The sequence below is a fragment of the Lissotriton helveticus genome, chromosome 4_1 (assembly GCF_964261635.1).
Source record: "Lissotriton helveticus chromosome 4_1, aLisHel1.1, whole genome shotgun sequence".
Lineage (NCBI taxonomy): Eukaryota > Metazoa > Chordata > Amphibia > Caudata > Salamandridae > Lissotriton > Lissotriton helveticus.
This window is the reverse complement of record NC_136063.1, coordinates 1,541,502,903-1,541,529,343: the sequence shown is the minus strand read 5'-3', so window position 1 is coordinate 1,541,529,343 and position 26,441 is coordinate 1,541,502,903. Positions and strand designations below refer to the sequence as shown.

The window sequence follows — 26,441 nt, the reverse complement described above, 5'->3', positions numbered from 1 at the left end:
GTGGGGTCTGATTGAGAGGGAGGCAGTGCATGTAACACGCTCATGGAGGCAACATGTACAAGGAAAGAAGAGGACGCCGTTCTGAGTGCATTATATATTACAAATGAAATCAAGCTGACATGAAGTGAGGCCTGTTCCTTTAAGGATAGTGACAAGTGACGGGCACCTGTTGGTTGGCTAGAATATGATACCCTCTACATGGCATTTTAAAAATACTGTTGTAATTAAGCTTCCCTTCACAGAAGGTTGTATTTCCGCTTTTTAAATATAGTTGAAGAGTAACTGGTGAATGAAAAATTAAGACACAGGAGATTGCTGGATAAAGATGGCAGCAAGCCGTCTGCTTCTTGTGCCTTATTTTACAGCTGCAGTTATGGATTTCCTGAAAGATTCAGTGGATTGAACCAGCATCTCAATTGCTAAGGAGAATTTGTTTAGATGTTCTAGAATATATCCTGTGTTCTCCAAAACTGCATAACAATCTAGAAAAATGGTTTCCCATCCAAGGGACTGATTCACAAAGGTGAGTAAGTTGCCATATTTGAGTAATTTTACTACTTTTTTGCTATTCACAAACTGCACTTTTCTAGTAACAAGTTTTTCCAGTAACTTACACTTTTGTCGTAATTTCATCTCTAGACACGGCCAACCACTGGTACTGTATCACTTATAGAAAATAATGAAGGTAGGGACTTAAAATAAAGTCCCATAGGAAATAATTTTAAATTAAATTATTTAAAATAGTTGACACTATATATTAATGTTAAACAAACATAATAAAGAGTACATATTTATTATTTCACTACAAATAAATAATACATATGTGATGTTTTAGGTATAGTTCTAAATATTTTAACTATATTGTAATAATTGTGAAGCAGGCCCTTAATATTTTAAAAGGAGTAACATTCTTTCTAATTTATTTACCAGCAGATCTGGTAGCAATATGATGCCACAATTCTTTAAACTTCTTATTTCCTAGAGCAATTTAAATATTTGACTATTCTTGCCTCATTCGGAGATTGTGTTCCCCTTATGTTATTGCTTGCTTAGACTTCCCGTCTATTGTTATAAGAAAGAGGATTCTTATGAAGAGGTATTGGCGTAACATCTTTAATTATTGTGATGAACTATTTAGAATAGCAAGTAACGGGGCAAGAGCGTTTCCAGATCTCCAGAAAATATAAGAGCCCGTTTTTCTTGTGTGGTCCTGCACATCGCGAGACTGAGCACCGGGAGGTGCCCAAAAGGGGCACAGGTCTCCTGCAGCGCGGGAGCCCTTTTTTCTTGTGTGGTCCCTAAAAGTATTGCCACGATCTTACGTGCTGCCTGTGGGTCCCACTGGTTTACTGTTGACCCTGCTAGAAGGTGTTGAGTGCTGGACACAGCGTTGGTGCCTGTACACGGACGCCGCATTGCTGCCATTACTGGGATCGCCGCCGCAAGGGAACTACATTGCCCAGCAGCCCACGCGGCATTCTCTCCGCACATCGCGAGACTGAGCACAGGTCTCCCGCAGCGCATGAGCCCATTTTTCTTGTGTGGTCCCTAAAAGTATTGCCACGATCTTACCTGCTGCCTGGGAGTCCCACTGGTTTACTGTAGACCCTGCTACAAGGTGTTGAGTGCTGGACACATCATTGGTGCCTGCACGCGGACGCCGCATTGCTGCCATTACTGGGACCGCCGCCGCAAGGGAGCTACATTGCCCAGCAGCCCACGTGGCATTCTCGCCGCACATCGCGAGACTGAGCCCCAGGAGGTGCTCAAAAGGGGCACAGGTCTCCCGCAGCACGGGATGCACGCAGGTGTGCCCGGGCAAAGCCCGGGCCAAGGGCGGGCCGGTCCACGCTCGTCAGAGCCCAGAGGAGGCCGGGCTGTACTGTAAGCACCATTTTTGCCTAGATTCTTCTTTTGTTAATCAGTGTGTTCCCTGCTAATTGTGTGGTCCAGAAGATGTGCGAACATGAGTAAAAAAAGGTTGGGGACAGGGTGGTGGGAACGTTAGATGCTTTCCTAAATAGAGCTGAATTGGTCCTGATGCATGAAATCCAGGCAACTGAGCGTGGGCTCTCGTTGGAACCTGCATCATTCAGAGGTTGTTCTCTGCCCAGTGACCAGGCATCCCAACCACTACCGGGTAGCGACTTAGACCTTGTCTGTAATAGTTTATTGCCTAGCTTGGCAAGTATTGAGTCCACGTCCCCCACTTCAAGACCTTCTCAAGAAGGGTGTAGTCTACAGACCCCTGCAATGGCAATAACAAGGGGTAAGAAAGCCTTGGGGGCAAAAGGGGCAGAACCACCAAACAAAAAAAGGAAAGGTCGAAGTACTGTAAAACTAAATCCAATGGTTATTACAAAAGAACTAGGCAGAGCGCATAACCCTGGGATAGCAGGTACTAGCACCTCGGCTCCCAACTCTGTCGTAGACTCAACAGCTTCCTTAATAGTTTCTTCTCCAAAGCAGGAGGCTGTGGTTTCTGGGGGGGGGGGGGGGGGTTGCCCTGGTGTTCAGTTCAACCCAGAGAAACTGTGCTTTTTGTTAAGTGAACAGATGGCAGCTATCATCGACCCAATATTGAAACGATTGGATGCAGTCGATGAAAGGCTAAACAAGATCGAACAATGCCTATCATGTAGCATCCAAAGGAACTCTGTCCAACCTACTATTTGTGTGAATGGTGGGGGAGTAACTGATAACCGAGTGGCTGTAAGTAATATGCAACAGGGTAACTTGCCAAATGCCCGCTCTGGCCTGGCATCATTGCCATCAGTGATAAATTTAGGTCCCCCCAGTTTAAATCCAAGTACTGGTTCTTCTACATTGCCAACGAAGCAACGCGGGGTTGAAGGGAATAGAAGGAGGCAGATGGAGTCAGGCACTGATGATGACATTCCCCCACAACTTAATCTCCACCTCCCCGCAGAATCTACGCCCTATACGGTTGTTTTAGCCAACGTGCCACCGCTACCCCCAGCTACTCAAGAGCATTGGTCAACACTTAAAAACAAGGCTCTCCACTTAGTGAGTAAAAAGACTGGCATAGGGAACCATCTATTTGATGAATTTAAAATGGTTATAAGAATTAGCTGGGTAGGACATCTAAAAAAATCTATTGCTGGTGACTGTGTGGTATTGAGTTTCAGGACACCGCTTCTGGTACACCATATTCTGGAATTGGCTGGTCATTGCCCGCTAGGAGAGGAGGGAATCAAAATACCTCCCTTAGGGTATTTTTACAACCCAGGGAAGATGCCTAGACTCAATGAAATGAGGGTCCTGATAGGGGGCATAACCAGTTTGACCACCCTGTCCAAATAAGTAATCGATTTGAGTTGTTCTCATCCCTTGAAGATATCGACTGACTGAGTGGGAGTGATACTCCACCTTGGCCTGTAGGGTGTAGGGCTAAACGGTTGGTTGATAGGATTCAGGAAGCCGGTAATAGTCACTTGCTGGATAGCTGGGATGATTTACAGAGTATTACAACTCATGATGGCTTAAGGCTTGTTTGCATGGGAGGATATTCACTTGTAAGTGTCACTAACCCGCCTTCTGGTGCTGTGCCTCCCACTTTAACAAGTATAGGCGACCGTGTCTCACCCTCCTTCTACCCCGCTAGTGCAGGCCCCCCAGTAATAACGAACTCTATCCCTGAGGAGACTCCCACCAGTATCGAGACTGATGGGGTAAGCCCCCCTAGACTATGTATGACACTATCCTCCTGGAAAATAGCAGGAATTGCATCGAAGACTGTGTCCACGGAATGGTCATCCTACATTGAGACAATTGACGTGTGGATGTTCCAATAGACCTGGTCTATTGAGGGATTCTACCATCCAGGCTACCTCAATTTCTTTAAGGCTGCATTAAGAGGCCCAAGAGGCAGACCAGTTGGTGGGCTGACCTGTTGGGTGAGACAATTTGAAGGGGTAAGGGTCGACAAGCTATCTATTGAGAGCCCTGACATCATGGCTATATGGGTAAGCTCAACAAAAGATCTTGATTTAACAATCGTTATTGTCTACTCGCACGGTCAGCCTGGTGGTAGGGGTTCAAGCGTTATTACTGCTTTGGAAAGTCATCTGGCACAAGTTGTAGGCACTAGCAACCTGTTTATTGCGGGTGACTTCAACTGTTGTTTTGAACCCCTGGACACCGAAGATGTCAGGCTAACTGAAGATGTGGATGTGTTATGGGGCGTCCCTCAATTAGACCTATACCCCATAAGGAAATGGTCGGAGGTTGCCCTACAACTGAAGGGGGTTTGCCTGGAGAGAGGGTTGAGAGCAGTAAATGGGAGGACACAGTCAGATAGGCAGGGTACAATGACCTTTGATAATGGTAGGTCCAGAAGCGGTACAGATTATATTCTTGTGAGTGTGGAACTCTGGCCCTATGTCTTAGACATGGAGGTTCAGAAGAGGCCGAAAAACGACCACAACCCTCTGGTTTTAAAAATTAACAATAGAAGCTTTAGTAGTTCTATGCAGAGGGAAGATGTACCGTATTCAAAAACGGTTACTGTCACCAATGATCTAAGACGGGTCCAGTGGTGAAAGATTGTAAAAAATGAGAGTGAGGTAGTGCAGATGAGGGACGTGGTCTCGGGCTCTTTGTCTAAACTTACCAACTGTGAGTCCCAGGAGGCGCTAATTGACATCCTACCGGGTATTCATGACGAACTCTTCAAGGGACTGAAAAAGTTCTTTATTAAAGAAAGTTCCAGTAAAAAGAATAGACCCCCGAAGCCTAGCTCATGGTATAATTCCACATGCAGGAAGGCCTATAAAGTCCTTGTGGAAGCTATTAGATTAAGATCACAGGGTGATATTAAGCAGGCTAGAGTAAATTATAAAGCCGCACAGAGTAGAGCTAAGAGAGAGTGGGATGAGGAAAGATGGAAGGACTTGTTATAGGCATGCGATGGGAGGAACATGACCCAATTTTGGCATCTAGTTAAGTGGGGTAATAGTCCACAGCAACAGTTTCCAAGCAACCATGTGGTCCCAGAACTATGGGTGATGTACTTTGAAGCACGGTTTAAGTCATCACATAGTAGTAAGGAGATCGCTCAACCTATTTTATTTAACGAACCATTGAATTTCGTTAAATAATTCTTTAAAAAAAAAACTTTTATTATGCTCTTGTATATTTATGCATGTATTAACCTATGATGTTGTGGAATTAAGTTTTATATTTTGATAAGCGTGGTGTATTTTATGTGAAGGATTCTCATTTTATCTGGATGCTATGTCTTTTATGATGAATAATAGCAATAAAGACTTAATGAACTGAACTGAACGATTTAATTATAGGATGCCAAGGTTTCTTTAAAAAATGAACAAACTTGAATCCAACTCCTATTCTAGGAAATATGTGATATTTCTGGTTTAGTAAGTCTGTGGTCAGCCAGGTTTTTGTAGACAAACGATGCCCATTTCTGTAAACAGCATATCACTTTGCCTCAGTAGTCTTTTTGAGCATGCACGTTTCCAACACATGATTGTTAGTTTGTTATTGGTGTGAGAAGTAATTTTTTATTTCAAAGGGATTAGGGCACCTGTAACCACAATCCGCTTTCTTCAGTCACATCATTTTTTTAATGAACTTTTTTATTAGTATTTTTGATCGCCAACACAACAAAAAAAACTCAGGCTATGCAGTTACAAGTTAATATTTGCAACCCTATTTGTGGGTGCTACCCACAACAGAGCAATAGATATTGCACATACATTAGCAAGATGTTATTAATTCACAGCTTCAAAAGTGGGTAGACCCTAAGCCATATAACTCTCACGAGGCTAGTCGCACTGGAGATTATCCTTCCAAGGATTCCAGATTTTTTCAAGTTTGTGGAGAAAGCCCCTGGTTTCAAATATAGGGCAGCTAAGAGCCACTAACATATCTTCACAATAATGCTTCAGTAAAATAGTTTTTTCTTCCCTTATATTTCTCACTCTATACCTTCCTGCTTCCATCATAATTTTTCCAGATCATCCCCAAGCTTGTGTAGTGTAAAGGAGATGTAAAATCATAAATTTTGCTAATTGCATCTGCTATAAATTTGAAATTTAACATGTCTTCTTTACAATTAATAGTATGTTTTAAACTCTGCATTTGCTTGAGATTCGCCTTTATGAAACTAATTAGGTAATGGCTATCCGGGGGGCGTGGTCAAGTAACATGGCTGACAGGACGTGAGCTCCTGGCCCATTCACTCGAAATCCTGAAGAATCCTGTTGCCCCATGCACTGCACAGTGGCTGAAAAGGCACTTTCGGGTGGAGCCATAGACTGGGTGCAGGCTGTGCCGATTGTGTCCCGCCGTGAAGTCTGCTTGTCATACCAGTGGTGCCTTGGCCTGGAGTGGCTGTGAGGTCTGTGCCGCTCGAGTGGAGTGAGCCTCGCTAGGAGGTGCCAGGCGAGCAGGAAAGGAGCGGTATGGCAGCTGAGAGGGTCTCCTTGACTGTTTGATCCGGTAGACAATCGTTCGTTTTCAGGCAGGGGCTGTGGGCCTACTGTGAGGCTTTTGAGGTGGCCCGTTGCTAGGGGGGGGCGTGGAGGCCACGTTACCCATGGTATGCCTTTACCGTGACATAGCTGCTGGGGCTCAGAGGCATTGTGGGTACCAGGTGAGTCATCCCCTCTCCCCCGGGGCAGAGGATTGCGACTACCCTCGGGGCATCGACGGGTGCTGGATCCGCGCAGCCACATGTCTGGACGGGCGAACATTGGGAGGCAGGCCCCGGGGGGTCCTCCCTGGCTAGTGGGGAGCAATCAGGAGAACCAGGGCCAACGCTGGAGTTGTGGTGGCCTCTGCGCAGCACAGATTGAAGCCCAAACGGTGGAGTGAAGACCTGGATCAGCATGCCACATGGTTCAGGGGCAGAGCCCCAGCTGAATCGCCAGTTGGATGCCCAGAACAGTGAAGATAGCCTAAGGGGGTATCCCTTGGCCTTCGTTGGGCAAATGGATTGCCTGAGACTTTCGGAGGCCTGATGGAGCACTGGGAGGGTCAGCAAGAGGTGACCTGCATGTACAAATGCTAGGTGGCAGGAGCGGGTACGCCCAAGCGACTGATAGATGTATGGCTGCTGGGTGCCATTGAAGATCAGAGATTGCAGTGAGGTTCATCTTTGCCCCTGGGAATGCACACACCTGGATGTGGAACTGCCTGTGGCTGGCCAGGGGCCGGTAGGTTGGGCACATGTATGGGGGTGGTACCAGCCTGTCTACATATGAACTGGAGCAAAACAGCACGCTGAACACCGGCTGACCTGCCGAGAGGCACTGGGGAAGCAAAGGGTGGCTTGTACCCTGCTGATACAATTACTCAGTATACAATGATGCGACAACTGTGCCAGAGGATCACCTGTTAGGATGCAGTGGAATCTGCCTGGGGATCCCCATAGAGGGACTCAGAGCCCTCGCGGGCAGAGTTGCTGGCAGCTATTCATGGTACTCAGACTGCGCTTGAACAAAAAATGGAAACTATTTCCATAGATGTCAATTTGCTTTGCATGGATCTGCAGAGGGAGAATATGCCACCTCCAGTGTCTCACTGATGGTGCAAGTGTGAGAGCCAGAGTGGACATTGTGTCTACCTTCCTTTCAGGGACACCTAGAGAGTGTGCATAGAGCAGACCCTCGAGTCACACAGGAACTGATTTATGATTCCTAGAGGGTTTGAAGCTCCCTAGAATTGAGAAGGCTGTGGCTAAGGACTTAGACTCTGTCCTTGAGCTCGACGAAATGCGAGCGGCATTACATATGCTTTTCTGCACTAAAGCTCCCTGTCGGGATAGTTTGCCGGCAGTGTTTTTCTAGTAGTTTTCAGCTGCTCTCACACAGGGCCTTTTTTGAGGTCTTCGTGGAAGCAAAGGAGAGGGGGCATTGTTGCTCGCCATGAGGGAGGGGTACATTTGTATGCTGTTTTAGGACTTCGTGGATAAGACCTACCCAGCGGCGTATAGATCTCTTACTATGATTAAGTCTGGTGTAAAAGTTCTCTGCAAATTGCTGGCTAATCGTTTGAACCCTATCATGGCCAGCCTGGTTCATGAAGGCCAATGCTGGTTTATCCCAGGAAGCAATACTGGAATGAACCTTAGGTATTTGACGCATGTGCTGCACAAGGTTGCGGGCTATAGGGATGAAATGGCCTTGGTTTCTATTGACCTGGAAAAGGTCTTCAATACTGTTGTTTGGAGGTACTTGTTCGCGGTCCTGACGGTCCTGCTGGCTTCGGGCCCCTGTTCCTGGGATGGATCAGGCTTCTTTACACAGAGCCCAGTGCGAGAGTGCATGTGGGAAAGTGCCGTTCAAATAGTGGAGTTCTGGGCAGGGTAACGCGACAGGGCCGCCCGCTGTCCCCACTCCTCATTGCTCTAGCAATGGAGCCCCTGGCGGTGTGGGCTTGGCGGGAGATGCATGATTTGGGCATAGAGTTGGGGGGATGTCCGTCCATTTATATCGCTATATGCGGATGATGCTTTGTGTTACCTTAGATCCCAAAGAACACTCTTGAGATTCTGTTTCGTCTGTTGGATGACGTTGGCGCTCCTGTGGGGCTGCGGATCAACCGCAACAAGTGCCTGCTGTTTCCTTTTGCTGCAGTGGTGGAAACTCCGGTGGAGCACCTGCCGGACATTGGCTTGCATTGGTAGCTGTATCATTTCCGCTTCCTGGGGATTATGGTTGGGCACTCCGGGGCGAAGCATTTGCACCTTAATGTTGGGAGTGTGCTGGTCTTACTGCGAACTCTGGTCGCCTTTTGGAATACACTACCACTATCATTAATGAGCAGGCAGGCCCGGACTGGCCGTTGCGGGCACCGGGCAATTCCCCTGTCGGCCGCAAGGGTGGGGGCCGTTTTTGGGCCCCTGGGGGCCGTTTTTGTGACAGGGCCGTTTTTGCAGCAAAGCTGCAAAATCGGCCCTGTAACAAATTCGGCGGAAAAGCGGCCCTGGTAAAGAGCTTGGTGGCATCCCTCCCCTCCCCCAGGGGGGTGAGGGGGGGCCGGCCGAGCACTTTGCCAGGGCCGGTTTTGGTTCCCAGTCCGGCCCTGTGAGCAGGATAGCAATCTCCTAGTTGGTGCTTGTTAGAAATGGGGTGTCTGATTGCCTCGGGTATGCACCTATTCAAGGCAGAACCTTCCACTTTAGTCAGGGTAAATAAGTTACACACCACAGTGTGCCACATTTTTGTTTGTTGGGGAATCTAAGTAGGCCAAAAGACCACAAGATGGCACACAGATTCTTGCTGCTAGCACTGTCCCTTTCCAGGCAGCGGGTGGCTATTACATGGATTGGTCAACGTGCACCGAAGGTAGCACACTGGCACACAGATGTAGAGAAATGGATGCAAGTAGAGAATATTCTCATGAAGCTAAGCAGGAGGGATGATAAGATAGGGGTTAATAAACTCACATGGAGGAACCTGGCAGGTTCACCTCCCTGGATGCTGTTTTGTTCAGTGATGAATGCGCTGATTCAGACGGTTAGACCTTTGCTGTTCAGCGTCTCTGGACTGGGGTGCTGATGTGTCCGGCCTGCCCTACCGTATGGCTAAGTCTACATATTTGATGGTGAATAATGACGCTTACTTCTCTGTATGATAGTGTTCTCATACCTGCTTGCTGTACACCATGGTTACTGTTTTTAATGCTGCAAAGTTGGTTCACATGAAACTGATTAATAAAGGTTTAAAAAAAATAAAAGTTATAGCTATCACCTGTTATGCTATATTTCATGATTCAAATAAAATACTACTTCCAATATTTAACATTCATAAATATCTGCTAAATGTAAAACATGGAGGGTCAGGACTTTTGACAAATATACATAAGTTTGCTATTAAAGTAATTTTGTGAAAAAGGAAAGAATTGTGAAAAAAATGGTTGATGAGTATTGTGCACTATCCGTGATCTAGGAGATATTTGTTCGAAGTTGCTACTGATGTTAGAGTTTTGAATTGGCTGTCCTTCTGGATAAATATTAGAAGCAACATGGTGCTCAATGTTTATAAGATTGAATAAACTATATGGCGTTAGAGACAGAGTTGATGGATTATCTGCTTCCTCTATATTTCCATTAATTTGACTTTACATGCAAATTCTTTGGCCTCCTTGATGTGCTGGTGGTAGTCGTAGAGTGCTGTTTTTTTGTGTGGCTCTGTCGGAGGGGTCCATGTTGATGTGCCATCGCTTCTCGAGTAGAAGACCGTTGCACTTGGTGGTTTTGAGCTCCGAGGTGTACCAGCTGGCTTGTCTTGGTGATTTGTTGGCTTTTGTCAGTTTCGGAGGGGGGAAGGGGGATGGGGGTGTTGTTTGCGCATTTGCTGATCCATTCGGCGAAGTTGTGGACAGCCTGGTCGAGGTTGTCTGACATGTCCGGTGGTATGGTACTGAGAGTCTGCGATCATTTGCTCTCAGTTACTTTTCCCTAGCTGCCATGGGTGGCGCTTTGGTTCTTGGTGGTGGTGTGCTGGGCCTTCGATATAGTAAAATGGATGATTGTGTGGTCGCTCCAGGAGAGTTCCGTGGTGTGGGTCAATTTGATTTTGTCACTGGAGGAGAAGATGGTGTTGAGGGCATGTCTGGCTCTGTGGGTGTGTTCGGAGAGCAAGTCCGATGTTGTTGAGATTCTCCAGTAGGGATGTCGAGTTGGTGTCTTTGGGGTCCTCGCTGTGGAAGTTAGGGTCACCTAGCAGAACGTAGTGGAGGAGTGGATGGGGGGGGATGATGTTGCTGATGGCAGCTCAGAATGCTGACCAGGGTGCCTCTTCTGGTTGTCCTGGCTTCAATGTGCAGTAGGAAGTTGAGGTGCTCCTTGAGAGGCATTGGTTCGTCATTCATGGAGGAGCATTGGATGGTTTCATTCAAATATTATGGTGATTTCTCTGCCGTGCTTGTTGGGGCGATCCCGGTGTATCATCTTGTATCTGTTCAGGGTGGCAGTGGCGATGTTGGGGTTGAGCCATGTTTCCTGATGAAGGCGACATCTGGTGTGAGAGTGGTGATGGTGTCCCAGATTTCTGTGGCATCTTTGCTAAGGGAGCGGGCGTTGAGCAGGATGCAGTGTAGCTATTCTGGGTTTGGTGTTTTTTTAGGTAGGTGGTTCTGTGAGGCAGTAGAAGCGGCAGTGGTGACAGGTCCTTTGGTGGAGCGCTGGAAGGGCGTGCAGCAGCGGGAGTCCTGCCGTCCTGTTTTGAGGTCCAGGAGCTCATCTGTGGAGTAACAGCAGATGGTGGGAGGACCAGGGGCCCTGGTCCAGGCACAGACAGGTGCAGACAGGCTTGCCTTTGACGCAGGGCACCAATGATGAGTACGCTGCGCAACCACGCTGCAGCCTTCATAACTAGGCAACTGGGAGGGGCGCTGGGGTGGCGGGAGTGAGACAGAGTGGGAAAAGGGCAGGAAGACAAGGCAGAAAGAGGAAGGTGTAGGGAGAGGGGCATGGGGGCAAGAAGCCTGAGGGGCGTTGTGCTGGTTGCGGGCACAGGGGCCTGACACAAGGTCTGCTGGCTACTGCTGGCAAAGGGCAGGCAGGCTCCTAGCCCAGGAGTGGCCCAGGGTAGTGCTGGCAGCTGGGAGAGCAGGAGGCCTGTTCAAACTGCTGCACTTATTGCACATCCTGCGCTGGTGCATCATGGTTACCATGCTGACTTGAATGTAGATGACTGTAGTTCTCTAAGCATATGGAGTCATGGGCAGAGATGTCAAGATGGGCAGGTAAGGTACAGCAGGGGGCAGGTTGAAAAGATAGTAACGGGTTGTCTGGGCATAGAGGCTGCATCTGACAGCTCCAAGCCCCTTTGTCTTGGCAGTGTAAACAAGCTTTGGCAATGCCAGTAGGTCTGGCATATTAATGCACTGTCACGCCAGACCTAAAAATATATGCATGTTAATGACTGCCCTCCTCCCATCTGTGCTAACATCAGAGATACATGTCATCAATTATATAGTTATCTATGACAGTTTTATAGCATTGTAATAGCATGTGTGTGCCCCTGAAAAGTCAAGCTCAGGGAGCTGGGTAAATAGACAAAATGATCACAGCTGTGTGGAGAGCAAGATCTTTTTTTGTGGAAGCACACAACTTCTGCCCAATCAAAATGTACACCCGGCTCCCGACATATGGGTGGAGCCAAAGCCCCGCTCCTGGTGATACTCGCAGAATTGTGTGATAGCTGCGCGGTGAACCCAGATCATAAAAATGCCCCTTCGCATCACAATGGCGCTAATCAATGCTAAACGACACCATTGATAACGAATGAATGCTCATCTCTTTTTTTTACTGAATAGTCCAAGTTTTAATCATACACAGACTCCTTTGTATTATATGCATAAAGGTTATATAGTTATGGCTCCATTCGTTGTCCAGTTTGTTTTGACACAAAAACAATAACTTCAATCCGTAATTCTAACTGTAAATGTAATGTTCCTTTATGCTCACTTGTGACCATCCCCAAGTATCTTGACTTTAAAAAAACATGGTATAAAAATCAAGATTTATTCTTATATCTCAGCCATCACAAATTTTGTCTGCCGGACTTCTTATGGGCTTTCTCTTAAGCACTTAAATATTGAATAGATAAAACTATGGTGCATGAAAAATCACATATGGACGCTTACAGATTTATTTTGATTTCTACTGTATATCCTGGGTTGACAAGTGAACTTTAATCTGTCCTTTCTAATGCAACTTGTATTTATCTCAGCGTCCAATGAGGGCTCCAAGTACACATGTAGACTGTACACCTCCATTTGTACACCAACAAGAATTCCACAAACTCGGAGAGAGGCTGCAATTTCTACATTTGTTACCAATGAAAGTGGAAAAGAAAGATACATTTACATATCCTATATACACTGATAACATGCAGAATTATAGATGGGGAAACAGTGAAAAACATGTTTTTCACAAAGGGCTTCTGAGTGACCCTAATTAGACAACAGAGTAGTGAAATAGTGCTCCTGATTAAAGTATGCTCTTCTGATTACAGTTCTCAAACTTTTGGCATCTTACAAAGCAGTGTACAGGGATTTACGATTCTTACTGTAGAGCCCAGGGCTACAGGCGGTCTACAAAGAAAGCCAGTCCTCTTGTTTTGTCAAAGTGTAGTAAGTGATAGTAGGCTTCCATAACAGTGTCTTCACTAACCTTAATTAGACAGCAGAGAAGTGAAATAGTGCTCCTGATTGAAGTATGCTCTGCTGATTACAGTTCTCAAATTTTTCAAAACCGTTCCCAAAAAGTTTGAGGACTGTAATCAGCAGAGCATACTTTAATCAGGAGCAGGAGCATCAGGAGCCCGCCTGTAGCCCTGGCCTCTACAGTAAGAATCGTAAATCCCTGCACACTGCTTTGTAAGATGTCAACTGAAACGTGTTATTAAATTGGACGCTTCAAAAACGAAAATACTGTCCAGACGGGGCATGCACTTTCTTCGAAAAAGAAGATTTTTGCATTGCCACATATTTTTCCAAGCGACAATTTTCTCCAGCAATGTTAATTGATGGAAATGACATCCAAGCCTCTGATCTCCCACACCCGCATAGAAATGCTACAGGCCTTTCTGTGAATAAAAACCTCTTTCTTCCATAGGAGCCGTAAAATATGTGCTTCATGTGACTGACATAACGGTGCTAAATATAAGATTGGTTATGCCATTAGTGGATTGTGGGATTGTAATGCTAACTCCGAGTTTTGTTTAGTGTGAAAGGTCTTTTATTTTCATGTTTTATAATTTCCTTTAAATTCATCTTGTGTGATGACTCTCCTATTGACTTTCTGTTTTTCCTTTTCAATTTTTATATTTTTTCCCTTTTTATTTAATCTCTTTACAGAAACATTTTATACATTTATATTTGCGCAGTTCCCCAGGGGATTGGTCAACCATTATGTCAGATTTCCTTTCAGGTAGGCAGCTTTATTTACATAACAAATGTTGTAGTTGTGTACAGCTGTGTACTGTGATGTTTACCTTTCAGACATGCTTAAATTGTGCCTTGTTCACAGAAGAACTTGGAGCTACTGTTTCATCTTTACAATATAGCTCACTAATAAAGGTAAGATTTATTAGAGCCAGGCACTGCAGTGGCAGGAGAACGGATAGTCAGGGTCTTATGTAAGAAGGTCTCCCCTTCAACTAACTACTCATCTGCTTACATACTAAACATTACATTCCAACATGAAACCATAATATCAGTACCACAGAACTAAGATGTCATAAGGCATACAGCCAAGGATATAACATCTTATTTTTCCATTAAGACAACAAAAACATAATAGAAAAAATAAAAATATAACAAAAAATGAACCTTATATTTACTTAGTAAAAATTTCCCACAGTGGTTTGTGATCAGATTTCACTGTGAACACGCTACCCCACAAAATCTATTTCTAAATTTGATAGCCCAGTTGATTGCCAGCTCCTTCTTCTCTGTATATATCAATAATTCAACTCAGCCCCTCTTAATGATCTGGAAACAGATTCTATGTTACTTTCAGTGCCATCAACAACCTGCATTAACACTGCCCCAAAAATGCTTTCACTCAAGTCGGTAACCACAACACTACGTTTTTTTGCGGAGAAACTCCTTCTCATGTGTTACTCTAGCAAGCTTTCCACAGACCTTCCATAGAATTATACCCTGCAAAAAAACGATACCTATTCATATTTTAAATTCTGTACGGTCTCCATGTTTCTTTCTTTGGACTGACACCACTTCCCGATATACATTGTCTCAAGTAATAGGTTTCCTTTTTTTCAAAAACAAAATTTCTCAGTTTTTAATGTCAAACTGTAATCTTCAAGTCTTGCCCGAATTTTTCCTAAATGTTCATTATGCTCCTCCACTGATTTTCCATAAATGACATATCATCCTGATAATATCCTAACCCACAAGGTTATCTAAAATAGCTGTCATTTTCCACTGAAAAACTTGAATGTCCCCATGGGACTAATACAAGTGATTTACTATTCAGCTTAATGTGATATTGTCAAATACAGCAATGTATTTCTTCAAAAAATCCACACATTCCCCTTCAATCTGATGTACCTGTATTTGTGATGAAGCATTTGGGTCTAGGTACACACTATTTTCTTTTGATGAGCCAATCCTAAAATACTGTCCCTTTAAGAGACACACACCTTGCCTACAATGACCCTACCTATGAATTCCATACAAACCTGGCTACGCCCCTTCATTTTAATATCTTGTCCCCCCATAACCTTCTAGCTTAATGTCCATCTTACCTAGTTTTGCTCTGTTTTTGAACAGTTGGTGGTACAGTACATCAGAAACTGTGGTAATCTGTTTCACGAGTCAAACATCGCGTCAATTTTTCCCTTCCATTTCAATCAACTCTGTAATTGCTCCATTCTGACTTCCCACCTGTAATACCATCTCATCATAAACTTCCTTCACTTCATTGAATCCCCCCTACATACAGCTTCTGCAAGATTTTACATAATAACCTTTCTTTCACATCTGTTGCAAAATGCTCTTAGTTCTCAATATAATCACTAACTTTAACCAGGTAACGAGTAATTTCACTCCTGTAATGCTGTCCTTTGAATCTGCCATCCCTCACAGTCCTGTTATCAGGCTTGTTGTCTCCTACCAAATTCACTCTTATTCTCTTGCTTTTTCCCTGAAGACCTTATACCCTTTCTATACCCCTTTAGACTCTACCAATACTTAAAAAGATAGCAGCTCATCTTTCGACCATAGCTCCTCCCAGACATTCTCAAATTTACAATGTAACAGAAACTGCTTCATCTGTTAAGGCACAAAACTTGCACGTGGAGGCTAATTCTCCGTGAGCACCACCATATTCCTCAACAGCCTCCCATTCACCTTGTACCATTGTTCCAAAATGGTACCTTTCTACGATGCTCCACTTGACAATTAGTATATGTCAAGCTTCTTTAGGCAAATTTCTTTCAAATGTTGACCTTGAGTCAAGCCTGTTTCCTAATCTGGAAAACTGTTTTGTACTTCCTGACCCTCCGCTCCTAAACAGTGCACTAGTAAAGATAACTCACATTTAACGCCAACATTGGTCCCACGCATTCTTGCATAATTTTTTTATACTTTTTTATACTGCACCTAGCTTAATGGAGGTTCTTCAGGTTGGTTTAAGAAAAAAGAATGAGGGTTTACATTTTACAAGTGACATCTATGGTAGGACCACTTTGCTGTATGGCACTCTGTTTAAGCTGCCCTACCTAGTGAAGTGTTTCCTTAAATAGTCTCTTCAAATTGTTAAATTTCTCACTTACGGAGCACGCAAGTTCCCTTCCGATTTACTCAGATCTTTCTTTAAAACTAATTGAAGTCAAAACATTTTATATCTTTCATGCCTGAAATGATTTATTTGCTGTTGGTGTGCCTGCCACAGATGTCTTTATTTAGGTGAAGGCAAGACAATTCTCCATGACCTACTCTCCAGGTGTGCCTCTCGTCATCCATTTAAGTCTGCAACACAGACTCCTTCATCCACAACTCCTATTGTACAGGTTCATCGAATTAAGTGTGTCTGTCACCGTGACCAATAAGTTACTAGTCCCACTACTGTTCTGATTTCTTATAGGAGGCTGTCTTCCAACCTCTTGCCTGCTCAACTCTTTTATGTTATGTTATGTTAGCCGCCATTTGTAACTCGCACGGATACTTGAAAGTGTCCCGGCGCGGAAGCCAGATCAGGGAGATAGGGAGGTGTCTCTTTTAGTTGGGCCTCTCTGGAAGGAGGGCTGCACCCTACCTTTGTTCGCCTTGTTGTAGTTCTTCAAAGAAAGTCCAGCTCATTCAACGTTTTCTCAATGTAGTCACTGAAAGTCGTGCTTCTTTGATACGTGCCACTCCAGATGACATCAACTCAAATGTGTTAAAATGCACGTTCTGTTAGTGTGTTCTGCTGCTCGTTTCACTATCTAATGACACTTCCTGCCCGGTGCTGTCATTGAAATGCAGAGGTGTGCTTTTCACTGTCGGATTTTTGTGTCTGATTCTCCTGAGATTTCTATTTCCTGTTCTGCCTCCCAAGCAGGTATAGAAGTGGCTTTGGACGATACATTTAAATTACCCGAGAGTTGAATATACCCATCTTGGAGCTTTGCACTCTCAGCAGAGTTTCAGAAGCTGTTAGCTCTGCAGTTGCACCCACCCTCACTCTCTGTCCTATCCAGTGTATCAGCTGTGTGTATCGATATTGTCCGATGGAGTGGAACAGCCAGATTTGAGTACATGAGTCAAGTAACCAAGAGTGTAAACCCTCATACATTACCTAGTACTGTCTCTTGCAATCCAGCCATTGTCTAAAACCCAAGTCACTTAGGCTGAGGGGAAAGTCTGAAATGTAGAGAATGGGCTTCGGTGGTGATTTAAAGGTAGTTACTCCACTCCTTTTTTTTATTACAGCATTGCAATATTGTATTGTGGTCAGGGTGGATCGTAACAAATGCTTCCTTTTTAGGTCTCACCTGAGTCAGCGCATGCGCTGTTCTGGCGAGACTTTTAGTAAGGGCTTCAGAAAATGCTACCACTGTGGCCTAGAGCTTCCGGTTACGCGTGCTGGTGATGAGCAGTGGCGCCATATGGCTTTCCTCTCTCGTCATGGGTCATCAGCTTTCAAGATACAAGAGCTTTCTTTCACATTCCTGAAGTCAATAGCTTCCATGTTGGTAGATGGCAAGAAGGCCACGATAATACATAGACTGGTCAAGAGAAGTATTTGTTCTCAACTTTCTTTACTCTGGGATTCGCAAAGTCCATTAGGAACTCAAATATGTCACGTGAACATCTCTCATGGCTTATTAGAAAGGTACTCTGTTTCTTGCCTGTACATCACATCTCTGGACTTTATACTCTACTCCTGTGTCTGCCATAGACCAGAAACCTGTGAAAATTAATTGGTCTCCTCTTCTCATCAATCCTTTGTTTCATTTCATCAGCAATCCCTCTTGTATACTCAAGGAGGTAGTTTTGCATATGTGGCAATTGTCCTGGTAAGCTTCTTTCTATGGGCCACCCAGATTTACCATATCCTCCCACACTTTGCATGGCCTCACCCTTCTCCATATTCATCCTCCACTCTTGTTTATTTGCACATGCTGAATCTCCAGTGGTTCCATGAAGACATAATGTGTCCTCTTCCACCTGTTTTTCAAGTCTCTCCTATAAGGGTGATCTGATCAGCTTTCTTGTTTTTTCCCCAGCAATGTGTTCTATTCAGAAGTCATACTTGTCCGTAAAAGTGCCAGCCTGACAGTGGGGTTGGCTGAATGTACATTGACTCCCTCAAAAATGTAAATTGAGGGCTTGTAATCAACAATCAGTCAGTACATTTGTAGAACACACTACTCACCTGTGAGGGTCTCAAGGCGCTGGGGGGAGGAGGGTGGAGGGAGGGGGGGGTTAGCTGCTACTGCTCGAATAGCCAAGTCTGAGAAGCCTCCTGAAGGTTAGTAGATCCTGGGTCTGCCGTAGGAGGATGGGGAGGGTGTTCCAGGTCTTAACGGCTAGGTGGGAGATGTCATCAGTGATGTCATGAGTGATGTCACTGACCATGTCATGAATGATGTAATATGTGACATCATCGGCAGTGCATTGCGGGCGCGCGAGTTATAGTTAACTGAACTAACTATAACGGGGGAATTTCATTGGTTTTGAATGAGTGAAATGTCCAGCTAACTATAACATGTGCGAAACCTATGTTTTTTTCAGTGAATTTTGAGGTTTTGTAAATGATAATTTTTAAATGTATTAATTGTTATATTTTTTTTATACTGATTTACTACATTGTTTTAAAATATTTATGTTTAGATATTTTAAATTACATTACATATTTTTTATATAAATTGAATTTATTTTTTTTAAATATTGAAATTGTAATATTTTTTATTTTATGTTATATTTTTTAAATGTATATATGTTTTATATAGCAGGCAATGATATCCTATGGAAGGAAATTCAAGTTACTGGTAAGTACGGTTAAAATTACTTTTCAGGATCAGTAGTGAGATGAAAGATGCAGCACTGAGGTATCTCCTGATAACAGGTGAGTAAATCGGAATTCGTAGTTCGGCTGATTTTAGAGCAATTTTTTAAAGTTCCAAAATTCCACACTTAGAAGAATTTCCAAGTGAAACCAGTCAATGTTAGCCTATGGAAGGAAATTCAAGTTACTGTAAGTATGGTTAGAATTACTTTTCAGGATCACTAGTGGGCTGAAAGATGCAGCACTGAGGTCTCTCCTGATAACAGGTGAGTAAATTGGAATTCGTAGTTCAGCTGATTTTAGAGGAATATTTGTACGTTTCAAAAACAGACACAGAAACTTTTCTGGTGAAAACCGCACAATAGATTCCTATGGAAGGAAATACAAGTTACTGGTAAGTACGCTTAGATTTACTTTCCAGGGTCTGTACTGGGCTCAAAGATGCAGCACTGACGTCTCTCGTGATAACAGGTGAGTAAATCGGAATTCGTAGTTCCGCTGATTTTAGAGGAATATTGTGCTCAATAGTGAAGGAATGGGGTGGGGCCTGAGGTGACGTGTGCAAACATGCCCTGTAGGTTGGGGAATTAATTCCTCTTCCATCCTGAGGTCCCCTGTGAGCAAACTAGCCCACCAGGTACCTCCAGTATGCGCCAGGGAGCTGCGTTGCAGAGCGGTGTTCAGAGGGCACGCTCCCTTTTTACAACACTCTGCAATGCAGCTCCATGGCGCTTACTGGAGGTACCTTTTGGACTAGTTGGCCCCTAGGCGACCTCTGTATTGAAGAGGAATAAATTCCCCAACATAAAACGCGCTGCAGGGCATGTTTGCACACATAGCACTTAAATAACAAAGCGAGAGAGTAAGGGATTTTACACTTTATCAATGTGAGTTGAGAACTCCTGGTCCCCAGAATTACTTACAAAAACAATAAAGGAGTATCCACTCAAAAACAAAGAGAACGTGAAAATGCGTTCCTCTGGATAGGGGCTAAGGTGCTCAATTCAGCACTATGTGCCTCAGCCTGTTTTCGGATAATGCATATCCTTATAGAAGACCCCTCACTCACCAACCTAGTTGGTGACATGCTTCATCATCGGGGTCCCACCCCATAGGCCGAATGCCTATAGGGTGTGCTGCGACACCTGATTACAGTGGAGCTGGTTCGTTTCTTTCTTTTATATATACAGGGCGATCAAACAGGTGATTTAAAAAGGGCCAACACTACTCACTGCAAGTATTTTATTCTTGAGTGCTTGAACCCTTAATTAAAAACGTGTTGCACCTATATGTATTGTCTACCCCTGTATGTGACCCCGTCCTGTTTGTTTTTGTTTCCCTGTTTTTACAGGTTTTTTCTTTGAACAAAAGAATAAGCACTTATTTTACACGAGTCCACAATTTGTGCACTCTAATCTGGTCTAGGGCAGGACGCACCTTAGCGTGTGTGGACCACCCAGTTCAGTCACATGGTCCTGACGAAAACCAATGAATGAAATGATGGTTGAAACATGTAGACCCTTTTAAACTTATATTATTTATCACACCTCACATAGCACACTTATCAAACACTAATTATACCACCGAAGCCTACCTAATTAGGCATAGGTGCAACACGTTTTTAATTAAGGGTTCAAGCACTCAAGAATAAAATACTTGCAGTGAGTAGTGTTGGCCCTTTTTAAATCACCTGTTTGATCGCCCTGTATATATAAAAGAAAAAAACGAACCAGCTCCACTGTAATCAGGTGTCGCAGCACACCCTATAGGCATTCGGCCTATGGGGTGGGACCCCGATGATGAAGCATGTCACCAACTAGGTTGGTGAGTGAGGGGTCTTCTATAAGGATATGCATTATCCGAAAACAGGCTGAGGCACATAGTGCTGAATTGAGCACCTTAGCCCCTATCCAGAGGAACGCATTTTCACGTTCTCTTTGTTTTTGAGTGGATACTCCTTTATGCACACATAGCACCTCAAGCCCCGCCCCCTACCTTCACCACTGTGCAAATGCTCCCCGTAGCGCGTTGTAAGTTGGGGGTTTAAGTCCCCTTGCATACTGGGAGTCCCTGGGGGCCAACTAGCCCACCAGGAACCTCTAGTATGGGCCAGGGGCCTGCGTTGCAGAGAGGTGTAAAAAGGGGCGTGGCCTCATTACACCTCTCTGGCACGTTTGCAGAGGGGAAACTAATTCCCCTTGCATACTGGTGGTCCCTGGGGGCCAACTAGCCCACCAGGGCCAGGGCCGGGGGGCTGCGTTGCAGAGAGGTGTAAAAAGGGGCTTGGCCTCTTTACACGTCTCTGCAAGGCAGCCCCCTGGCGTGTTTGCAGAGGGGGAACGAATTCCCCTTGAATACTCGGGGTCCCTGGGGGCCAACTAGCCCACCAGGAACCTCCAGTAAGCGCCACAGAGCTGTGTTGCAGAGTGTTGTAAAAAGGGGCGTGGCCTCATTACACCTCTCTGCAATGCAGCCCCCTGGCGCATAATGGAGGTTCCTGGTGGGCTAGTTGGCCCCCAGGGACCCCCAATATGCAAGGGGAATTAGTTCCCTCTCTGCAAACGCGCCAGGGGGCTGCGTTGCAGAGAGGTGTAAAAAGGGGCGTGGCCTCAGAACACCTCTCTGCAACGCAGCCCCCTGGTGCATACTGGAGGTTCCTGGTCGGCTAATTGGCCCCCAGGGACCCCCAGTATGCAAGGGGAATTAGTACCCCCTCTGCAAACGCGCCAGGGGGCTGCGTTGCAGAGAGATGTACAAAAGGGGCGTGGCCTCTTTACACGTCTCTGCAAGGCAGCCCCCTGGCACATACTGGAGGTTCCTGGTGGGCTATTTAGCCCCCAGGGACCTCCAGTATTCAAGGGGAATTATTTCCCCCTCTGCAACCGGGCCAGGAGGCGCGTTTGCAGAGTGGTGCCTTAATTTTTTTGGGGGGGGGGGATCGGCAGGGTACGCATACCCTAAGCGTATCCCGGGATTTTACCCGGCACCCCCTGAGCAGGCCTAGGGGATCAGGAACCTCCAGTATGCGCCAGGGGGCTGCCTTGCAGAGAGGTGTAAAAAGGGGCGTGGCCTCTTTACACGTCTCTGCAAGGCAGCCCCTTGGCGCATACTGGAGGTGCCTGGTGGGCTACTTGGCCCACAGGGACCCCCAGTATTCAAGGGGAATTATTTCCCCCTCGCATTTGCAGAGTGGTGCAGGAAGGGGGCGGGGCCTGAGGGGACGGATTGCACCACTCTGCAAACGCGCCCCCTGGCGCGTTTGCAGAGGGGGAACTAATTCCCCTTGAATACTGGGGGTCCCTGGGGGCCAACCATACCATTGTGCTAGCCACTCCTCCCCGACACGCCCACTCACCCACCTACAACCAGGCATACCCTTCTTCTGCTTTCTCGCAGTGTGAGAAGCAGTAACGTAAAATGGTATTTGTACCATTTTACATTTCTGCTTCCCGCACTGCAAGAAAGCAGTGGGGCGATGCTCAGAGCCCATGTGGAGGGAGCCGCCCCTGGTCCTGCATGCCACCAAGTGGTGCTGTGTAGCTCCGCAGAGACTCCATATTGCCTCAGACATGAAGGAGCTGTGCCTCAAATAAGCACCACACCTGTGCGCTGATGTCCGTTCCTTTATTCCACGCCTTCTGATGCACATCTGGAACACCACTCACAGTTTCGCCAGTTCCAGTGAGCCTGGGAACAATGGCCTATCCTAAGACCTATTTCATGCCATGCCAAGACTGTAAAAAACTGATGTCAGTCACAGACCTGCACATGGTGTATCTCTGGTGTTTAGGCTCAGGATGTAACTCGAAATCATGCAACCACTGCGCCCTCATGCACCCAAATGCAATACGGAGCACAGAAATTAAGCTGTATGTCACCGAATTCAAGAGGAAGCCGTGGGCTACATTATCTTTTTGGCTTCGATTCTGACCAAATCTTGCCACCAACCAGAGCTGATGATGTGGGGGTAGGAGGTGAGGTACCCCTTCATTATGGTGACAATTTTTACATGGACTTACAGGACGCCATTTGGACCTCCAATGGAGGAGAGTGTATCATTTGCTGTGGTAATCTGACCAACAGCGGAGTTCATGGATCAACAACTGCCCAATATTGAGGTTCAAATAATTGTCCTTGCAGAAATCTTATAACCTGGGCCAGCCACATCTGAGCCCTTGCTACCTTTCAATGAAGACCTTGCTGGCACTTTAATGGGTACCTCGCCAAAGCCTTGTTCTTGCCCATCGGTGATTAGGCAGGTGGCCAGACATCACAGACGTGGATGCACCCCATCAGAAACTGAGAAGATATGCCTTTCGATCACTCTCACCTGTTCAGCAAAAATGTTGATTCTGCCATAGAATGCTTACATAAAAGTAGAGCCATGGCACACTTTCTGAATATTTTGACCCCTGCTACCTAGTTTCCTCAACAGTTAAAGAAATTCTGAGTCTAATGTATGGGGCTGGCATATAGGCACCGTCAGTCTCCCCAGCCACTGCAGGAGTAGTCCCATAAAAAAATATTTGTCAGCCTTTTTGAGTTTGCCTGACCAGCCGTCCTTGTGATGTGGTTTATTAAAGGTGGGACTTTTACTTTAACTTGGTGTTTCTCATGTGTACGCCTCTCGAGCCGATGCACAGTTGCTCATTGCATCTTCTGAGTCTAAAGACTATTTAAATTATTGTGATTACTTCAGATCAATATGTGCGTGAACTTCAAGCACCGTCTGTGCAACCACCCTAAACTACCTTTTTTCTGAACAAACTGGTGGTGAGGACTCTGGTGATCTTACCTAAAGTACTGGCTCACTTCCATGTTGACCAATTCATCATCCTATCAGTGTTCTTCGCCCCTCCTCACATTTCTAAAGAAAAGTAGAGACTAGACCCCAAAAGGACTTTAAGCTTTCATATTGATCGTATGAAGGAACACCATGTGGATGATCAACTGCTTTTTTATTTCTCTGGGTGAAGAAAGAGAAGGATAGTCCTCTGTATTAAGATATGCTTTGCATTGGCTAAGAAGCAATCACAGAATGTCTGAACGCCAGTTCCACCAGGGCTAATACTGTAATCACTGTGTTGGCTTGCAGAATGCCTGTCCTTGACATCTATCTGTGATGTGTGCGTTAGTGCCTTGACAGCCAGGCCCGACAGAAAGGGTGTTTTACTCACTTGGTCCTACAAGACTCTTTTAGTATGAGTCTTCTCCACTGCCTATAGCTGGGGAACTACTGCTTTGGTATTTATTACAAGGTGATCAGTTAGAAGTATCCATCAAAAGAACAAGTTTCTTACCTTAGGAAATAGTCTTTCTGGTGGATACTCTGCCTAACCACTGATTCCTCACTTCCCTTCTACCTTCCCACCTCCATATTCTGTAGAGTGGCCTCTTTTTAACATCTAAAAAGGAACCAAATTTGGAGTCTGCACACTGGTATTATCAATTGTTCATGCTCTGCTTCCAAAGATGCCGAAAGAAACTAGCAAACAATTGTGCTTCTTATATGCGTTTGCACTCCATCACTTCTGGGAGTGTATTGGGTCAATGCAGAGTTGCACAGTGCTACCCAGGGATGCATGGTCACCCATGGAGGAGAGATGATGGATATGGTGGGGTCCTGTTCATTTCTTTATTAGGCAAATCATCATCCAAGATTATTTTGCAAGCTTGTGAGTTCTAGCTCATCTATTGGCCTTGCACTTCTGAGGGTGGAGTTCTGAAGTTGATGTCCTCCAGGGCTGCGCTTTCAAAGTGCCAAGAGTGTCAGGTTACCCAATTACTGGTGCACCCCTGCCCTCTGGAACGATGCAAACCTGTAAACCAAAAGTAAGATTGTTCTAATTGCTATCCCAGGAATTACCAGAGGATTGATTTGCCCAGAGTCCCAGTTTACTCTGCCATTCAACCGCTCATGTATGCACTCTTAGAGTCGCACATTATTAGCATCACTGGCCGTCTCATTCTGAACACAGAAGTAGTGGCTTTTGCTGGCAATGTAAAAATCAAGTGCATATGATATGGCAAAAATGATAGCTGAATAATAGTTTTTATATGGACCAGCCCTTTTCTTTTCTTGACAAAGTAAAGCATGCTGTGCTTGAGTACTTGCACAGAAAGTATTGTAAAATTAGTCAACTACTCTTGATCATTTGAGACCTTCGGGCAACAGTCCCATCCTTGTTAACAGCTACAGGGGTTGCGCTCCGGTATAAGATGAGCATTAGCCAATCAGAATCTATTCTGTTCTCTTGGCAGTAAGTCTTTTGAGTTCAATCTGCGCTAGTATGCCTCCATCAAGATCCGTAGTCTTTAATCAAGTTCACGTCTGTCAAATTTGCCCCCCTAAATGATTATTTTGTTAATTTTAAAAAATGTTAAATATTGCGATTATATAAAAACCTTGCAGTCGAGTTTGAAAGCATTTCTTCGTAGAAAGGTAAACAAAGTCTTGTATATGCCTTATAAAACATTTCAATTCAGCACAGACATGGAATTCATCTTGAAAGAAAATTCGCAGAACTATTTTAATTACATACAATTTAAAATGTAATATAAGCCAGGGAGCAGAGTTAAGATGGGATTCTAAAGAGGAGAGGGCATGTATTTTTTTCCAAAAATATTGGAGAACAATTACTGTTTGTTTATTATGACCTTTTATCTACGTAAAGTAAAGTATCCAACATTTGAAACAATTTAATGATGATCAGTTTTATCTTACACTTTGCCGAATACGCTGGCAAAATGCTATTGGAGAGAGTTTCAATCAGCTTGTGCCCTCTTCATACAGAATGGGGCACCATAGTTTTCAGAATACTGGTGTACTTTGTAATTCCCATGCCTTTTCTTGTTTAGTGGTTATGCTTTAGGACTATTTTGTCTGTAACTTTCCATTTTAATTCTCTGTGGACTCTTTCACTTCCCTACTTTCTAAGTTATGTAGATACTATTTCTGTATCCGTCTACACCTTTCAAGGTTAAGCTGTATCCATTTACCCTACTTGGATATGATGGATTATTTTTATTTGGAATGCATGTACCAGTGCTCTTGGTATGCTGCCCTTTGGCCTTCTTGTCCACATCTTCTTGGATACCTTTTACTCTTATGTCTCACAGGAATGCTTGGACAGGATCAAATTGCTTTGCAGAAATAGGAATCACACTCATGTTTACTAGAGCTGGCTAAGGGAGCGTGGTGCTGAGTTAGCTTCATCATCCCATTTGTGAGTTGACGACAGTGATACTGTTGAAACTATTCTGACAAAATTCTTTGACAAAAATTAAACTGGAGAAAATCTTTATTTTCAAAATATTATTATGTTTTTTCATTACATCGAGAAAATGCATAACTAAATTATATCGTATTCCATTGCCGGTATTTAAAAGTGAACATTTGAAAAAGAGATATAAACCTGTCACATTTCCT

At 44.7% G+C, this 26,441-nt stretch overlaps 1 protein-coding gene across 2 annotated transcripts in view; it reads left to right on the top strand.

Annotated features, from left to right (window-relative positions):
• The window catches only part of LIMD1 (LIM domain containing 1), a 411,104-nt gene that overhangs the window by 30,539 nt on the left and 354,124 nt on the right, over window positions 1-26,441 (top strand). The window contains exon 2 of one of the 2 annotated variants that reach the window (XM_078688169.1): window positions 13,855-13,927. The exons of the other annotated variant lie outside the window; for it this stretch is intronic. The gene's annotated coding sequence lies outside the window, so the exon portion shown is untranslated. The remainder of the gene's footprint in view (window positions 1-13,854; window positions 13,928-26,441) is intronic. 2 annotated transcript variants of the gene reach the window in all.